The sequence below is a fragment of the Arvicanthis niloticus genome, chromosome 28, assembly GCF_011762505.2.
Source record: "Arvicanthis niloticus isolate mArvNil1 chromosome 28, mArvNil1.pat.X, whole genome shotgun sequence".
NCBI lineage: Eukaryota > Metazoa > Chordata > Mammalia > Rodentia > Muridae > Arvicanthis > Arvicanthis niloticus.
This window is the reverse complement of record NC_133436.1, coordinates 26,823,515-26,838,323: the sequence shown is the minus strand read 5'-3', so window position 1 is coordinate 26,838,323 and position 14,809 is coordinate 26,823,515. Positions and strand designations below refer to the sequence as shown.

The 14,809-nt window shown below is 41.8% G+C and overlaps 1 protein-coding gene across 4 annotated transcripts in view; it reads left to right on the top strand.

Annotated features, from left to right (window-relative positions):
• The first annotated feature begins 59 nt into the window (after positions 1-59).
• Positions 60-14,809, top strand: part of Ect2l (epithelial cell transforming 2 like) — a 106,335-nt gene continuing 91,585 nt past the window's right edge. For all 4 annotated transcript variants that reach the window (XR_013108029.1, XM_076926925.1, XM_076926924.1 and 1 more), the window contains exon 1: positions 60-2,964. The gene's annotated coding sequence lies outside the window, so the exon portion shown is untranslated. The remainder of the gene's footprint in view (positions 2,965-14,809) is intronic.

Below are 14,809 nucleotides of genomic sequence, written 5' to 3'. Positions count from 1 at the left end.
GGGTTCAGTCCTCCAAAGTAAACTGTGTGAAGAGAATATGAGGATTCTGTGCCATCTCTGTGAATTCCGTACCTTCCGCACATTACTGTTTAATCAAAGTCCACACACAGCCTTAAAGGCAGCCCTTGACTAGGAGCCCCGTTCTCCCATCCGTCTTCCACTGCGCACTTACTCAGGCTGAGTTCAGCTTTCAATTTCAGTGGAACCCATGAGGAATTAATTACCAGCCAGTAGTGGTGACCTGAGAAGTAATAGAAGCATACAGCATAACAAAAGATGCGCAGCGCAAAGCTGATGCTGGGAGCTCCGCAGACGCACCTTCCTCCTTTCTTTGTTTCAGAGATGAGGATTACACCCATGACACTATCACCGAACTACACCAGCCACCTTTTTAAATACGTTTTTTAAAAAAATTCTTGGCAATTTTATGTGTATACAATGTGTCTTGATCAAAGTACTGCCCACAACTCCCTCCTTCCATTCCTCCTGAACCCTAGTTCTTCCCCCTCCCACCTTCATGTCCTATTTTATTTTTATAATTCACTGGGTCCGCTTAGTGCTGCTTATGTGTGCCTGGATGTGGAGCCATCTATGGTCAGCCTCTAAGTAGCCCTCACTAAGTAGTGATGACTCCCACTCCCCCAAGAACCATCACTTGTGAATAGCTCTGCAGTTAGGGGTGATGTCGCACTTGCTGCTCTCTAATGCACGCGCGAGTGTTGACTGGTTTGATCTTGTATAGGCAGCCATAGTGCTGTGAGCTTAGTGCAATGCCCATGTCATGTCTGGGAAACAGCATCTCACAGCGTCTTCCCATCCTCTGGCTTTTACGTTCTTTCTGCTTCTCTTTTCAGGATGGTTCCTGACCATCAGGGGAGTTGATATAAATAGCTTATTTAGGCTGAGTACTGGACAGTCACTTAACTCTCAACACTTTAATCGGTTATGAGACTGCTGGCACTGAAGCTTCTCTGACCAGGGTTAAAAGCAGTATCCATGTATATAATCATAAATATGTAGAAAGTAATTGGCAATAGTGGCTACTCCCCTATTACGACATCTCCAGCCATGGGCTTTTTACCAGGTTTGTTGTACCAGACATGAATTCCCTGCTTTGGAGCAGGCTTCAGATCCAAGCCAAAAGCAGTCAGTTACCTCGTAACAGTCATGCAGTTATTACACCAGTGGGCACATCTTGCTTGTCAGGGTAGTATCATAGTATGTAGGACTCACCACCGGGTAAGCCTGTAAACTTCTGTAATCTTTTCTATAGCTCTGTAAAAACTAGACAGTTTCCAGGTCAATTCCAATCTGACTTCTCTTTGTGTTCATCAATAGGGTCCTACCTTTTAGCTATGGTGAGCAACTAAAAACAATGATAAGTTATTTGGGGTCCTTCTGGGTCCTTTCTGACCAGTAACTCATAGGGAGGTATCCCATACACAACACTGAGATTTTCATGTAAAAAACCCTGTATTCTGGAAGAACATTGTCATTAAAGATACCACTGTTTAAACTCCTTTTTAAAAACTATTTTTAAATAACCGTACAAAGCATAAGGTCTTTTCATACATTCTTGGTTGTGTTTAATGGTCCCCTCATACACCACAACCCTCATTCCTGCTTATCCATGTTCTAACAACACTCCCCCCCACACACACACACACTTCCATATCACATTTGCTCTGTGTTCAGACCCTTAAGACCTCCCAGCTCCTATATGGCTGTTTCTAGTTTCTGACCTCAAAACACACACATCTAGAATTTTGAAACTAGGATCCACACATGAGAGAGTCATATTGTGCTCTGGGCCTGGGTTACCTCAGTATCCTATTCTTTAGTTCCTTCCATTTGCCAGAAAAGTGTCAGGATTTCCTTTCCTTAACATCTGCATAAACTGTCATCATGTGTGTCTAGGCTAATTCTATTTCCTAGTTGATGTCAGTAGAAGGAACCCCTGTGGTAGACTATAGAATCCTTTGGGTATATGCCCAGAAGTGGTACAACTGGGTCATGCAATAGTTATAATTTTCACCTTTGGAGACACCTCCATGTGGATTTCCATAGTGGCTGCACCAATTTACATTCCCACCAACAGTGGACAACGATTCCCCTTCCCTGATACACTCCTTAGGATTTATAGGCCTGGTGATAGCCATTCTGACTAAGATAAGATAGAATATCAATTTTAATTTTTCTTGATGCCTAGCCAAAATCATTGTATTTTATTGAGTTACAGATGTTCTCCTAAAGCCTACTGTGAGAGCAAGCTATTTTAACTTAGTTGTGTCTCTGTTCAGGCCTCATCCTTGGGTTTACTTTAGCCTACTATTCATAGTATTTTAAACTTTCCCATCCTCCCAGGATTGTGAATTCTTTCCATGTTAGGTACAAAAGAAGTAGGAAGACAGGGGATTCACAGTAAAGCTGTTCAGGCGTTTTGACCAAAGCAATTAGAAACATGTTGATGTTACATCTCTCTAACTCCTCTATAAAATACTGTTTAAATAAAGCTTTCAACATTTCTGAGGATTTGCTAAAGATGAACACGAGAAAGGGTAAGAAATGTTACCTTTCCCATCTCAGGACTTAAAAAATGCTGGCTTATGTAAAGCTAAGCAAAATTTGACAGGCAGCAGCTTTGCGTTTTTCCGCCTCTTCCCAGCGACTTGCAAGACCCTCGAGCTCAGCAGCAACTACAAAAGAAGCCCACCTAGAACTTGAGAAAACCAAGGGAAGGATCTATGAGTCTCCTGCAGCAAAGACAGAGGTTGGCCACTGGAGCGCAGCACTGAGCAAGGGACACAGGACCTGTGGGGCGTGGTGGCAGTTTGTGTTGTCTTCCCTATGGAGACCACCCCAGGCTGAGAGCTGGAGTGCTGCCTTCATTTCCGGCACGACGGCGCGGAGAGGAGACTGCTGCCCAGCTACGGTGCTCAGCCCTTGGCCCCCAGCCCCCGGGAGGTAAAGCCCTTGCCTACTTAGAGACGTCTTTTCCTTGGGGCTTCTGGAAAACCTTGAGTAGCCCTCCATAGCCTTGGAGACCTCTGTCATGGCCAGGTTTGAGCTGGGCTGTGGCAACTTCTCTCTCTCCTCCAAAGAACTCCAGAGTGCTCCAGCACTTTGGAAAATACTAATATTTCACGCGACCCCAGATTGGCTCATACCAGCTACAGCTACACACCCCCCTCCTGCCGTCTCTTCTCACTCTGTTTGCTACTCTGGAGTCCAAAGATGTGGGGAGGGACCACACGGCTAATAAAGAGTCTCTCCAGGAACTAGTCTGTGGTTCTAAGATTTCACATGCTATGATTTTATGACTAAGGTGAATAATTACGACACATTGCTAAATGTTTATCTTTTGGAAAGTACTGGCGTTATGCTTATTAAACATTGCTCCAAGTATCAGAACAGTTTCCTGGCACCGTCTGTGTTCATGTTGACTCAGTTCAAGCAGTGGTGTGCACGGCCTGCCTGTGGCATTCTGTCTTCAGAAACTTGATGTTTGTGGTGTTGAGGAGCCTCGGAAATTGTGTTCTAAAATAGGAGTGAAGGAAATAAAAAATGTTAGTGCGGTTACCTCTTGCTTTGATTGTGTAGTTTTAAATTAGTAAGCATAGCTAGCATTTAAGATACCAGCACAAGTACTGTTTCTCCTTAATTTATCTTTGTCTGTTTGTCTGTCTCTGTCTCTCTCTATCTCTCTCTCTCTCTCTCTCTCTCTCTCTCTCTCTCTCTCTCTCTCTCTCTCTCTCTCTCTCTGTATCTAAATAGCTCAGCCTGGCCTCCAACTCACTGTGTTGGTTTCAACTCTTTACCCACTTGCCTATACCTCCCAGAACTGGGGTTACATGTATGTGACACCACACCAGTTTATATGGTGGTACTACGAATAAAATCAGGGTTTTATATATGCTGGCCAAGCACTTTACCTACTGAACTACGTCTTCAGTCCCAGGAATTATCATATATACATATAATACACACACAATCAATGGTGTATATGTATAATACATACATATACACACACAGTGGTGCTTCAGTGCACAGATTTCCTCAAAACATCCCATCACTTCATTACCTATTATTTCTTGCACATTTAATATAAATATACACACTGGCTTGTATTCACATTAAATTAGGCTCCAGATGTGGGTAAATGAACTTGCACGCGATTGTGTTTTTTTTCCGTTTTTCACATCTTTGTGTGCTGCAGTTCTTTCCTGGAGTCTGTAGACAACCTCTTTAGAAGATGCTTTTGAAGGAACTGCATTTCCTAACTAACTGAAGCACTTCCCAGTTTGCATGTGTGAGCTGCAAATGTGCCAAATGCATTCACCTCTCTGGCAACCAATAACACTTATAAAAATTGTTGTGTGGGCCCAGTTGTGGTGGCATACCCCTTTAATCTCAGCATTTAGAAAACTGAGCCAGGCCAAACTCTGTGAGTTTGAGGCCAGCCTGGTTTACATAGTGAGTTCTAGGACAGCCAGGGTTATGTAAAGAGAGTCAGATTCAAAACAACAATAAAATTAGTACATGACTGCCTCTCTCTCTCTCTCTCTCTGTGTGTGTGTGTGTGTGTGTCTGTCTGTCTGTCTGTCTGTCTGTCTGTCTGTCTGTGAGTATGAGCACTGGGATGCCCAGAACCCAGAGAGAGTTGAAGTTAGAAGTGACTGTGAGGTACCTCGTGTGGGTGCTGGGGGAACTGAGCTCCCCAAGAGTTGCAAACAGAAAAGCTGAGCCATCGCTCAGCCCTCAACAAACACATTTTGTTTATGATATTCTAACCGCACCCTCTGCAGGAGTGGAGCAGAACTCGTGCTCTGTGTTTCTCCACCTATAAAACAAAATCACTAAGGGAAACAGTTAACTGGTACTTCTGGTTCATTCCAGCAGTGAAGCAACTCTATAGACTGGTTGGTGCCCAGCCAGTTCATCTCTTCATCCAGGTATGCCTGTTCAAAAAAAAAAAAAAAAAAGGAAACAAAAGAAACACATCAGCTTTCCCTTTCTACTCACACACTTGCTGGATGCCACACTTCATTCTGCACACTAGAGTGGGAGCTGTCTATCTCTCTACAAGTCCTCCAGTGGTTCCCAACAGGGCTCTCCCTATCCGGTCTGCTGCTGACACTGTCTGCCTGCAGTTGGTGCATAGGCTATGCTAATCAGCTTTCTGCCACTGTAACACGTATCTGAGATAACATATAAAGAGAAAGATTTATTTGGACCCACAGTTTTGAAGGTTTCAGTCCCTGAAGTTGGCCAGATTAGAATCGGAGGAGTCTCTGACTGAGCGAAGGAGCCAGGCTCCCATGACCTCCTTTTTTCATTCTGATTAACTTGCTAGATTGCCCTACAGGTATCAGACAAGGGGCTCAGATCTGGCTCAGCACCACTTGCATGAGCTTGGAAGGAACTCTTTCCTCAGTCCAGCTTTGAATGACTAATTCCCAGCTGACCCTTGCCATGAGAGGCGCTCAGCTGGAGGCCTGGTTAAGCTGGACTCCTAACTCACAGACACCGTGAGATAATCAGTGTTTGTTACAGTAAGCCACCAATTGGGGAACAATTTGCTAGAATTAAGCAAACACCATGATAATCATATCAGGTAACACATGTGCTGAGCACTGTGTCACAGTGGATAAGGAAGATGCTATATATTATTTCTTCTTCTAACAGATTCACTGAAAACACCAGCATATCAAAGACTCCACAGAGTTGTACATTGAGAAACATTAACTCTGATCAATTTTCCAATGATATTTCATCACAGATTCTGCTTGTGAAGAAACACCTGCTAATATCATATAGAACTACTCTTTGGGCAATTACAAAATGTTAGAACAAGAAAACAAATCATTTGGGAGGCAGAAGTTTGAAGCTAGTCTCCAAAAGGAAAAGAAATTATACATTAAAAGAGTAGAGACCGCAGATCTGTCATCTCTCCTTGGTTAAAAAGCTACTTAAGAAAACTGACATTGTATTGTACTTTTGAGACCGGGTCTCTTGTATACCGGGCTGGCTTTGAACTCACTACACAGTGGAGAATGACCATGAACTTCTCAGCATTCTCCTCTAAGTCCCCAAATACTGGAACTACAGGCATGTAATTATAGGCATATACTACAGCACGTGATACTATTGTACTTAAGTACCTTATGCATATTTCTTGTATAGCAGGCAAGCACTCTATCAACTGAGCTATGTTCCTAGCTCCAAACTGACATTTGAGATAACAAAAATAATTTTGTGTAAACTTGAACAACACACACACACACAGAGAAAGAGAGAGAGAGAGAGAGAGAGAGAGACAGAGACAGAGACAGAGACAGAGACAGAGACAGAGAGACAGAGACGATGCCCCGCAGCAGAGCAGAGACAGCAACTATTCTGTAATGCTTGGCTCATTATGTAACTCAGTAATTCCGCAGCACAGACGCTAACAACAATTCTGAGAAACTTATTAAGTACAAATCTCTTCCGTAGGCTCCTGGGGTGATTTTACATAACAACAGTCAGATATCTTCTAACACTAGGGCTTTGCTTTGATTTAATGATTCAGAAGGAGATATTTAATTTTCCACCTTGCTATGAGGTTTTTAATCAGAACATTATTAAGCTGTTTGTCAAGACACACCTTGCATGACTGCACATCTTTAAATGCGGCATTCATTGTGTCATGCTATTCTGTAACCTTTCCAAAAATTGCAACTAAGACTGTCCATGTCTTTGAAATACCATTTTTTCTTTGTTTTGTTTTTTTGTTTGTTTTTTGAGACAGGGTTTCTCTGTGTAGCCCTGGCTGTCCTGGAATTCACTTTGTAGACCAGGCTGGCCTCGAACTCAGAAATCCGCCTGCCTCTGCCTCTCAAGTGCTGGGATTAAAGGTGTGGGCCACCACCGCCCGGCTGAAATACCATTTTTTAAACGTGCCTTTCTCGTTGGATTGGACAGTAAGGAGGCAGTACATATGCAAATGCTTGACTTTGGGATTCTTCTGGCCCCTGGTGCTTCTTCAGCTGCTTGCCCACTTGGAGTTGATAGCACTCAAGGGGCTGCTAGTCAGCTAGAAGAGCATCAACATGTGGAGATTTAACTTGTGCTTTACTTTCTCTAGTAATGGACACAATAAGGCAATCAGAGCTGCTGATGTGGATTTCGTTTCATTTATTTAGTGTATGCATGCGTGTGTGTGTGTGTGTGTGTGTGTGTGTGTGTGTGTGTGTGTGTAGAGAGAGAGAGAGAGAGAGAGAGAGAGAGAGAGAGAGAGAGAGAGAGAGAGAAGGAGAGGATAGGGAAAGGGAGATAGGGAAAGAGGGAAAGGGAGATGGGCAAGACAGAGAGAGGGAGAGAGAGAGAGAGAGAGAGAGAGAGAGAGAGAGAGAGAGAGAGAGAATACACGTGTGCTCTAGCAATGAGTTCCTGAGACAAACCTCAGGTTGTTAAGTGTGACTCTGAGTATCTTTCTGGATAGGCCAGCTCGCAGCTCTGAAATGGTTGTCATCCATGCCAGTGGCTATGGATATGGTTGGCCATGGTGGATATGACAGCAGGTTTTTAAAAACAGCCCAAAGGGTTCACAGTTCTTAACAAGAGAGAGTAAGGAGTTGTCAGGAAAGTTGCAGGTTACTGAGACAGTCCAAATGCAATAGAAGAACTGTAAAAATCTGCCACAGAAGGAACAATGATCTGGAATTAGAAACATCACTGCAACTTAAACAAGAAACCCTTCTCGGGACACCATAGACACAATTTGCAAAGGGCGCAGCTATTGATTAATGCAATGCATTGTCAATCAGTTCAATCAGTTGAGTGTTTCTGAGGGTTTTTTCTTTTTTTACTCTGTAGTAGCTTTTTTTTTTTTTTCTTTTTTTTTGTATCAGGTACATTGCCCTGTAAATTGTGAGAGTAATACCAGGAATAAAAAAATTAAGAAATTATTAACTTTTCAATATTTGTGTAGTTCAGGTTTTGGGGGTTTTTGTTTGTTGTTTTTCTTTCTGTCTTTTTACATTTTCGTACATACACTTTAACAAAAACGCAGTTTCGAAGTTGTTTCCTTGTGAGTTAACAAGTAAAGATCATTGTTAATTACTCTTATATGAATTTTGCTAAAGAAAACCAAAAGGAAACACCTACTGACTTGCAATTTAAGGGGAATCTATTTCCCCATATCCAAAACCATGATGAACGGCCACTGATGTATGGAGAGAATAGATGTTTGCAATGTGTATTTTAGGAGATTAAAATTGGGTAATAAAAATTAGCATATTTGTGCATTAATGTTGGCTTCAAGTGAAAAAGATCTCAAAACACAGGGTCTTGCTATGTAGCTAGTTCGTCTGGCTTCTCAGACATCCTCCTGCCTCAGCTTCCTCAGTGCTGGTATTGTGGGGTATTCACTGGAGTAGACTACCTGCATCTGGGTTTAAACCAATTAAAATTAGCCAGCCAGCAACCTCACTGGGTATTTGTGATTACTGGGTGTAGCTTTTAAGAACAAAAAAACCCATGCCCTGGATTGACATACTTCGGTCAGTTAACAAGTTATCCACTGGTTGGCAGTGGTGGTGCATTCCTTTAATCTCAGTGCTGGAGAGACAGAGGCAGGTAGATCTCTGTGAGTTTGAGGCCAGCCTGGTCTAAAGAGTGAGTTCCTGGGATAAGAAGAGGAAACCCTGTCTCAACAAACCAACCAACCAACCAAAAAACAGATAGCCCCCTCCCCAAAATGAAGAACAGAAACAAAACTGTTAGCCAGAAGCCGAACTATAGAAGTCAAAAAGCAAGGTGAGTACATTTATGGATGTTCTCATAAGTTATGGAGTTTGATGGATTAGGCCTTTGTCTTTACTTTTGGCAGGTGGCCTGTCTATATGTTGAGTTTTACAGACTCAATGGGTCTTCCATTATGGAGTCACTTATGCTAAGACCTGGGGCCTGTTACACTGGGAAAAATATGCCACCACTTCCAGATTCACCCATTGTTCTTAATGTGTTACTGAGAGTGTGTTGAGGTTATAGATCAGTTTGAAAGAATTAATTGCCTCAGTCCGCTGAGCGCTGTAATCACAACGAGGCACACCCCTTCATTTACTTAGGGCTTTAGATTGCTTAGGACCGTAGAATGCTTTTCAATAAAGCATTGCAGTCTTTTTCATGACATTTGTGCTAACATTTTTTCACAGTACTTAATAGTTTTTGATGTTATTGTAACAGTATCACTTTACAGACTTCTCATTCAAAATGAAGAATTAAAAAAATACAACCGCAGGGCTCAGTGTATTATGAAGTACACTCACCTAGATTCCTATTTCTAGAACAGTCTCAGCTCCTAGAATCATCTGTAATACCCTCTCCCAAAAATTACTCTCTCCTTCTTTCTGCAGAGGAAACTGGCTTGATTCTTAACACCATCGTGGCCAAACTGTATTATTCTGTTCCTAGCTTCTTCTGTCATTAGGGCATGTGTGTGACCCACCCATGGTTGTATGTGTCCTTCATTCCACAATATACAGTATTCTGTTACATGCATATAATATATGTATATCCGTTCAATTGTTGATAGATGCTTGGATGATTCCCACTCCGGACAATTCAAGTGTTTTCATAAACAAGTTGTTTTGATGTTTTAATCCATACACGTACTTTTTCTGATAAGGCAATTATATGTATTTGTTCAACTTCAGTAACTAATGCCAAACAGCCATCTAAAGTACATTTCCACCAGCTGCATCTGAGTTCCTGAAGCCTACCTACAGCTGGCTCTCTCAGTCTGTGCTGGGTAACAAACCACCTCAAATGTCAGCCGCATGAACCAACAATCATTTATTTTCCACAATGTTGTAAGTTCCAGCCTCCTTTGTGTAGTTCTGATACACAGAGGTGCTCCTTGGTGTCTGTGCATACTTGAACACACACACACACACACACACACACTAGATAGACATAGAAATACACATATACACATAAATAAAAATAGGTAAAAAGAATTTTTTACTTGCTAAATGTGAAGGTCTACTCAGTTTTACCCTAAACCTTTGTTTTCGAGGATTCTTATGACTGTACCCACTGTTTGATTTTTGTCCAAAGGCTGTTACTTGAGACTTTATTGCCTGCTTGAAACTGTACTCGATAGTCCGCTCCCAAACTAAGCAGATCTTTCATATCAGTGCTGGCTGTCTCGCTGGACTTTATTATATGTAACTAAAGAAGTTATTCCATCAGCTTGGAGACTCTCTGGGCATACTATATGTTCACTGTTACACATGTGTCAGTCATAGTAACACAGGCAACAGCTTCACTCAACTTTTCAGTGCTCAAAACACAATTCACTTTCTTTCTTTCTTTCTTTCTTTCTTTTTTTTTTGGGGGGGTGGGGTTCGAGACACGGTTTCTCTGTGTAGCTCTGGCTGTCCTGGAACTCACTCTGTAGACCAGGCTAGCCTCGAACTCAGAAATCCGCCTCCCAGGTGCTGGGATTAAAGGCGTTCGCCATCACGGCTGGGCCACAATTCACTTTCTAATCCTGTCTTAGTAATTCACCTGTTGCTCGTCTCTATCACCCTGGACCCAGCGCCAATGCTGTGTTAAGTTACATATGGTTTAAATACACTTCCAGGTATATTGGGTTTTGTTAATTCTGAATAACAAAAACCACCAAAAAAAGTGGCTTGAGCCCCCTTGAGGAGGCTGGAGAGATGGCTCAGCAGTTGATAACACTGACTACTCTTCCAGAGGTCCTGAGTTCAATTCCCAGCAACCACATGGTGGCTCACAGCCATCTGTAATGGGGTCTGATATTTTCTTCTGGTGTGTCTGAAGACAGCTACAGTATGTACTCACATACATTAAATAAATAAATAAATAAATAAATAAATATTTTTTTTAAAGTGGGCTCAAATATATTGTCCTGACTCAGGTCAGCTGGGTGACTTGGGAGGTTGTCCTGCTCCATGTGTCGCTGGCTGGATTCACCCTTTCCCTTCAATCTAAGTGCCACCTTTGTCATAAATCAAGTGCTGACACACACACGGGTCTGTTTCTGGACTTGTTGAATTTTGTTGTTTATTTTTCTGTTCTTGAGCCAATATTTCACAGGCTTATTTACCCTGACTTTAGAATAAACAAACCCTGCACGTGTGCGGTTAAGCCATGACTCTTCTTTTCTAAGTTGTCTTTTGCTGTTCTAGATACATTTTTTTTCAACACATTTTGCATTTTAATTGAGATTACACTGAGTAATAGAATGATTTGGGAGAGCTGACATCTTTACAAATACATGTTTCTTTTTATATCTCAACATTTTTCCATGGTACAGTTTTTAGTATTCTATGTGGAATGCTTGTCCTTCATATTTCAATTGCATTTAAAATGCTGTTTTTAAAACATTTACTATTTTAAAAACTTTTGTAAGGAGCTAGAGAGATGGCCCAGTGGTTAAGAGCACTGGCTGCTCTTTCAGAGGACCCAGGTTCAATTCCCAGCAGCTTATAAGTGTTTGTAAGTCCAGCTCCAGGGAACCTGGCATCCTTACACAAACATACATTCGGTCAAAACATCAGTTCATGTAAAATGAAAATGACCCATTAAAATGTTTTAAATGTTTGTGAGCGAATGGAAATAAAATTGATTTTTCCATATTGACCTTGTATGAATCAGCCTTGCTAGACTTATTTCTTTAAACTTGTCATCTGTGGATTTTTTTTTTAGCATACAAGCCAATAATGGCAATTTTATTTCTTCCCTTAACATTATTTTACATGTTTCATGTTATTTGTTTATCACACTACAAACAATACTCAGAACAATGTCAAATAAAGATGCTAATTGTAATCAGAGGAAAGGGTCAACTTTGCTGTTCAGTTCAATGCTTGCCACACAAGCATTTTAAAGTACACTCCTGTTTGGATTAGGAGATTCCACTATTGCTACTTCTCTAAAGTTAGTGTGTGTGTCATAACTAAGTGTTAAACTTATGAAGTATACTTTTGTGTCTACCAAAATTACTATGTAACTTTTTCTCTCTGCTTACTTTATAATGATAAGCACATTGATTTTACAGTGTCAAATTATATTTGACATATTGTAGTACATGCCATTGTGCAGTGCGTCTGACATAATGTCAGATTTACATTTCCAAGAACTAATCTGTAGCTGAGTGTAGGAGGAGCTAAGGTGGGAGGAGTAAGGAGAGGAAGAGGAGAAGGAAGAGGAGGAGCTAGAGAGGGCAGAGATGTAGGAGGATGAAGAGCCACGCAGGTATGGAGATCAGTCCTGGGTAATAACTTATATTTAGGTTAGCTAATTGGGAAACAACTCTAATTGTATGGGCATATTGTTATTGAGCATTACTAAATATATAAAGCCTTTGATTAATATTTAAGCATTAGAGTCTCATTTTCCTACTGGGCCCACATGGATGACGGGATGGTCTGGGCATTGGAGACAGCATGGAAGATTGGCAGAGCCATCTCCCATGCTGGCATCTCGTGGGTGGCAGGGCTGGTGTTTCTGGCTGCATCACGCATATGGCCTCTAGCTGTGGAACATGGTGGCTTAGCTAGGCAGAACTGCCACAGCTTAGATAGTGGGCTTGACTATCGGCCGTTTTAAATAATTTCTTCAACAGGTGAGGATGTAATTCAGCCAGTTGAGTACTTGTCTAGCATGCCTGCACCATCCCGGAACTCAATCCTTATAGTACCACATAAACCCTGAGTAGGGGCACAGCCGTATGTATAGTCTTATCACTTAGGCAAGCCATCAGCAAGACAGTCATCCTCAGCTAAATAGCAAGTTAGAGGCCAGCCTATTATATAGGACTTTGGGAAGAGAAGGAGGAGGAAGAAAAGAAGAAAAGGAAGAAGAAGATGAAATGGAAGACAAAGAAGACAAGAAGAAATAAGTATCTAATTTAGTAGTTTTAGATGGTTTCTGTGTCTCTACATATGGTAGTAAACTTTTAGTATTCCTCTTATTTGGAAGTTCTTATTAAGACTTGGTATCAAAGTTTTATTTTATTTTGTAGTCATCACCCTTCCCTCCCTTCTCTGAAAGATCTCATGTAAGCTGAGTGTTACTTATTCCTTAAATCTTTGGTTGATCTTAGAAATTGATTATAAGAACAAGCTGCCATGATAATATCAATATATTCCAAGTTATGTATTGTCCCCGCCCAAGCTGCCCCACGCTTGGGGGCCAAAATGTCCTGGACTGCTCTGCTTCTCCGGTCCGAGGGTCAGGGTCTAGGAAGAAGGGGAAAAGACTCAAAGAATAGAGACAAGCCAGAAGGTGTGTAGTCAAGTCTTGTTTACTGTCTCCCATTCATTATATTGATTCCTATTGACTATATCTTATTGTATCTTACAAGGAAATCCTGGGTGTTTATAAGCATAAGCAGGGGAACACAGCTGAAGACACTTTACCACGTGCACCTTGCAGGCATGAATATCACATGTGCCTTGCAGCTGGGGTCACTAAACAGCAAAACAAGATATGTGGGATAAACAAGATATTTATCAGGGTGTGCTTCAGCTGTTGTAGGCTGTTGAAAAACAAGTTTCTTATCAGGGTATATGGCTTGAGATGGCTGCAAAGCTGATAGCCGCTTTCTACTTGGAGTCTGCTTCCAACAATGTATCAACAACGGGCTCCCAGCGTGGAGTTAGTGACCAAAAGACGGAAATCCATTTTCTGTATTATACCATGGGGAAAACAAAAACAAAATAGTAGTTAAAAGATGTTTTATATACAGAATGTGGGAAGTGGCTTCGCTCTCACCATTACAAGGTGGTGCTTGGCATAGGCATTGCTTGAGAGAAAAGACAACTCCATATATGGAGCTGTATGCGCCGAGAGGTGTGGTTACCCTATCACCCCACTTCGAATCATTGAGAATGGCCAATCTCCAGTGACTTCGTGGCAGTTGCTGATAGGATTCAGGCAATGCTTATAAGGGGCTGTGGGAGCTGGGGAGGGAAAAGAAGAGAGAGAGAAGAAGCTTGCTGTACAGGGATAGCTGAATAAACTGCTTGAAGAAGAACACGGTTGCCGTTGCCTTATTCCGCTGGTCAGATGTGGGTAGCGACAACAGAACACACTTTAATACAAAGAAATAAAAAAATGAATGTTATTATACTAAAGTCATTATTACTGGCTGCCTCTGCAAAAGTATGCCATGGTGTGGTTGTGGGTTGGAATTTGTTGTCTTCTATCTTGCTGAGTCAGAACTGTCTCTACTGTTTCTGCTGCTATACTGCATCCTGTTTTGGCTTCTCAAATAACTATAGGAGTGCTGGAGTTGCAGATGTGGGCCCCATGCCTGACTCTTTACATAGGTGTAGAGCCTGGAACCCTGGTCATCAGGACTGTGCAACAAGAGCTTCCACTCACAAAGCTGCTCTCTAGACCTATACCTGGATTCTTAACCGTCATAAATCTTGGTATTAAAAAAAGGTTTGATGTTCGTGGTTTAAACTATTAAAATTTGGAGTGACTGGTAATGCAGCAATGGATAACAAATACATCCCAACTCAGGTTCAGCAACAGCACTTTCTAAAACCCTGCTTTAGTTCTCACCAAAGTAAAAATCGTTGTTTTAGATTCAGATCTGGATACAAGTCTAACGCGCACCCCCGAGCCTTGCATCCGTGGGAGATAAAGCACGAGACGCAGAGATCGGGTAGTTACTGCAAAATGAGGCCTTTCAATCTGTATCACACACATGGAAAACTCGGAAGGGCTGAGCTGTGGAAGGGGCTTGGCTTAAATACAGTCTAGAGTGACGTATTCACTTCTGATT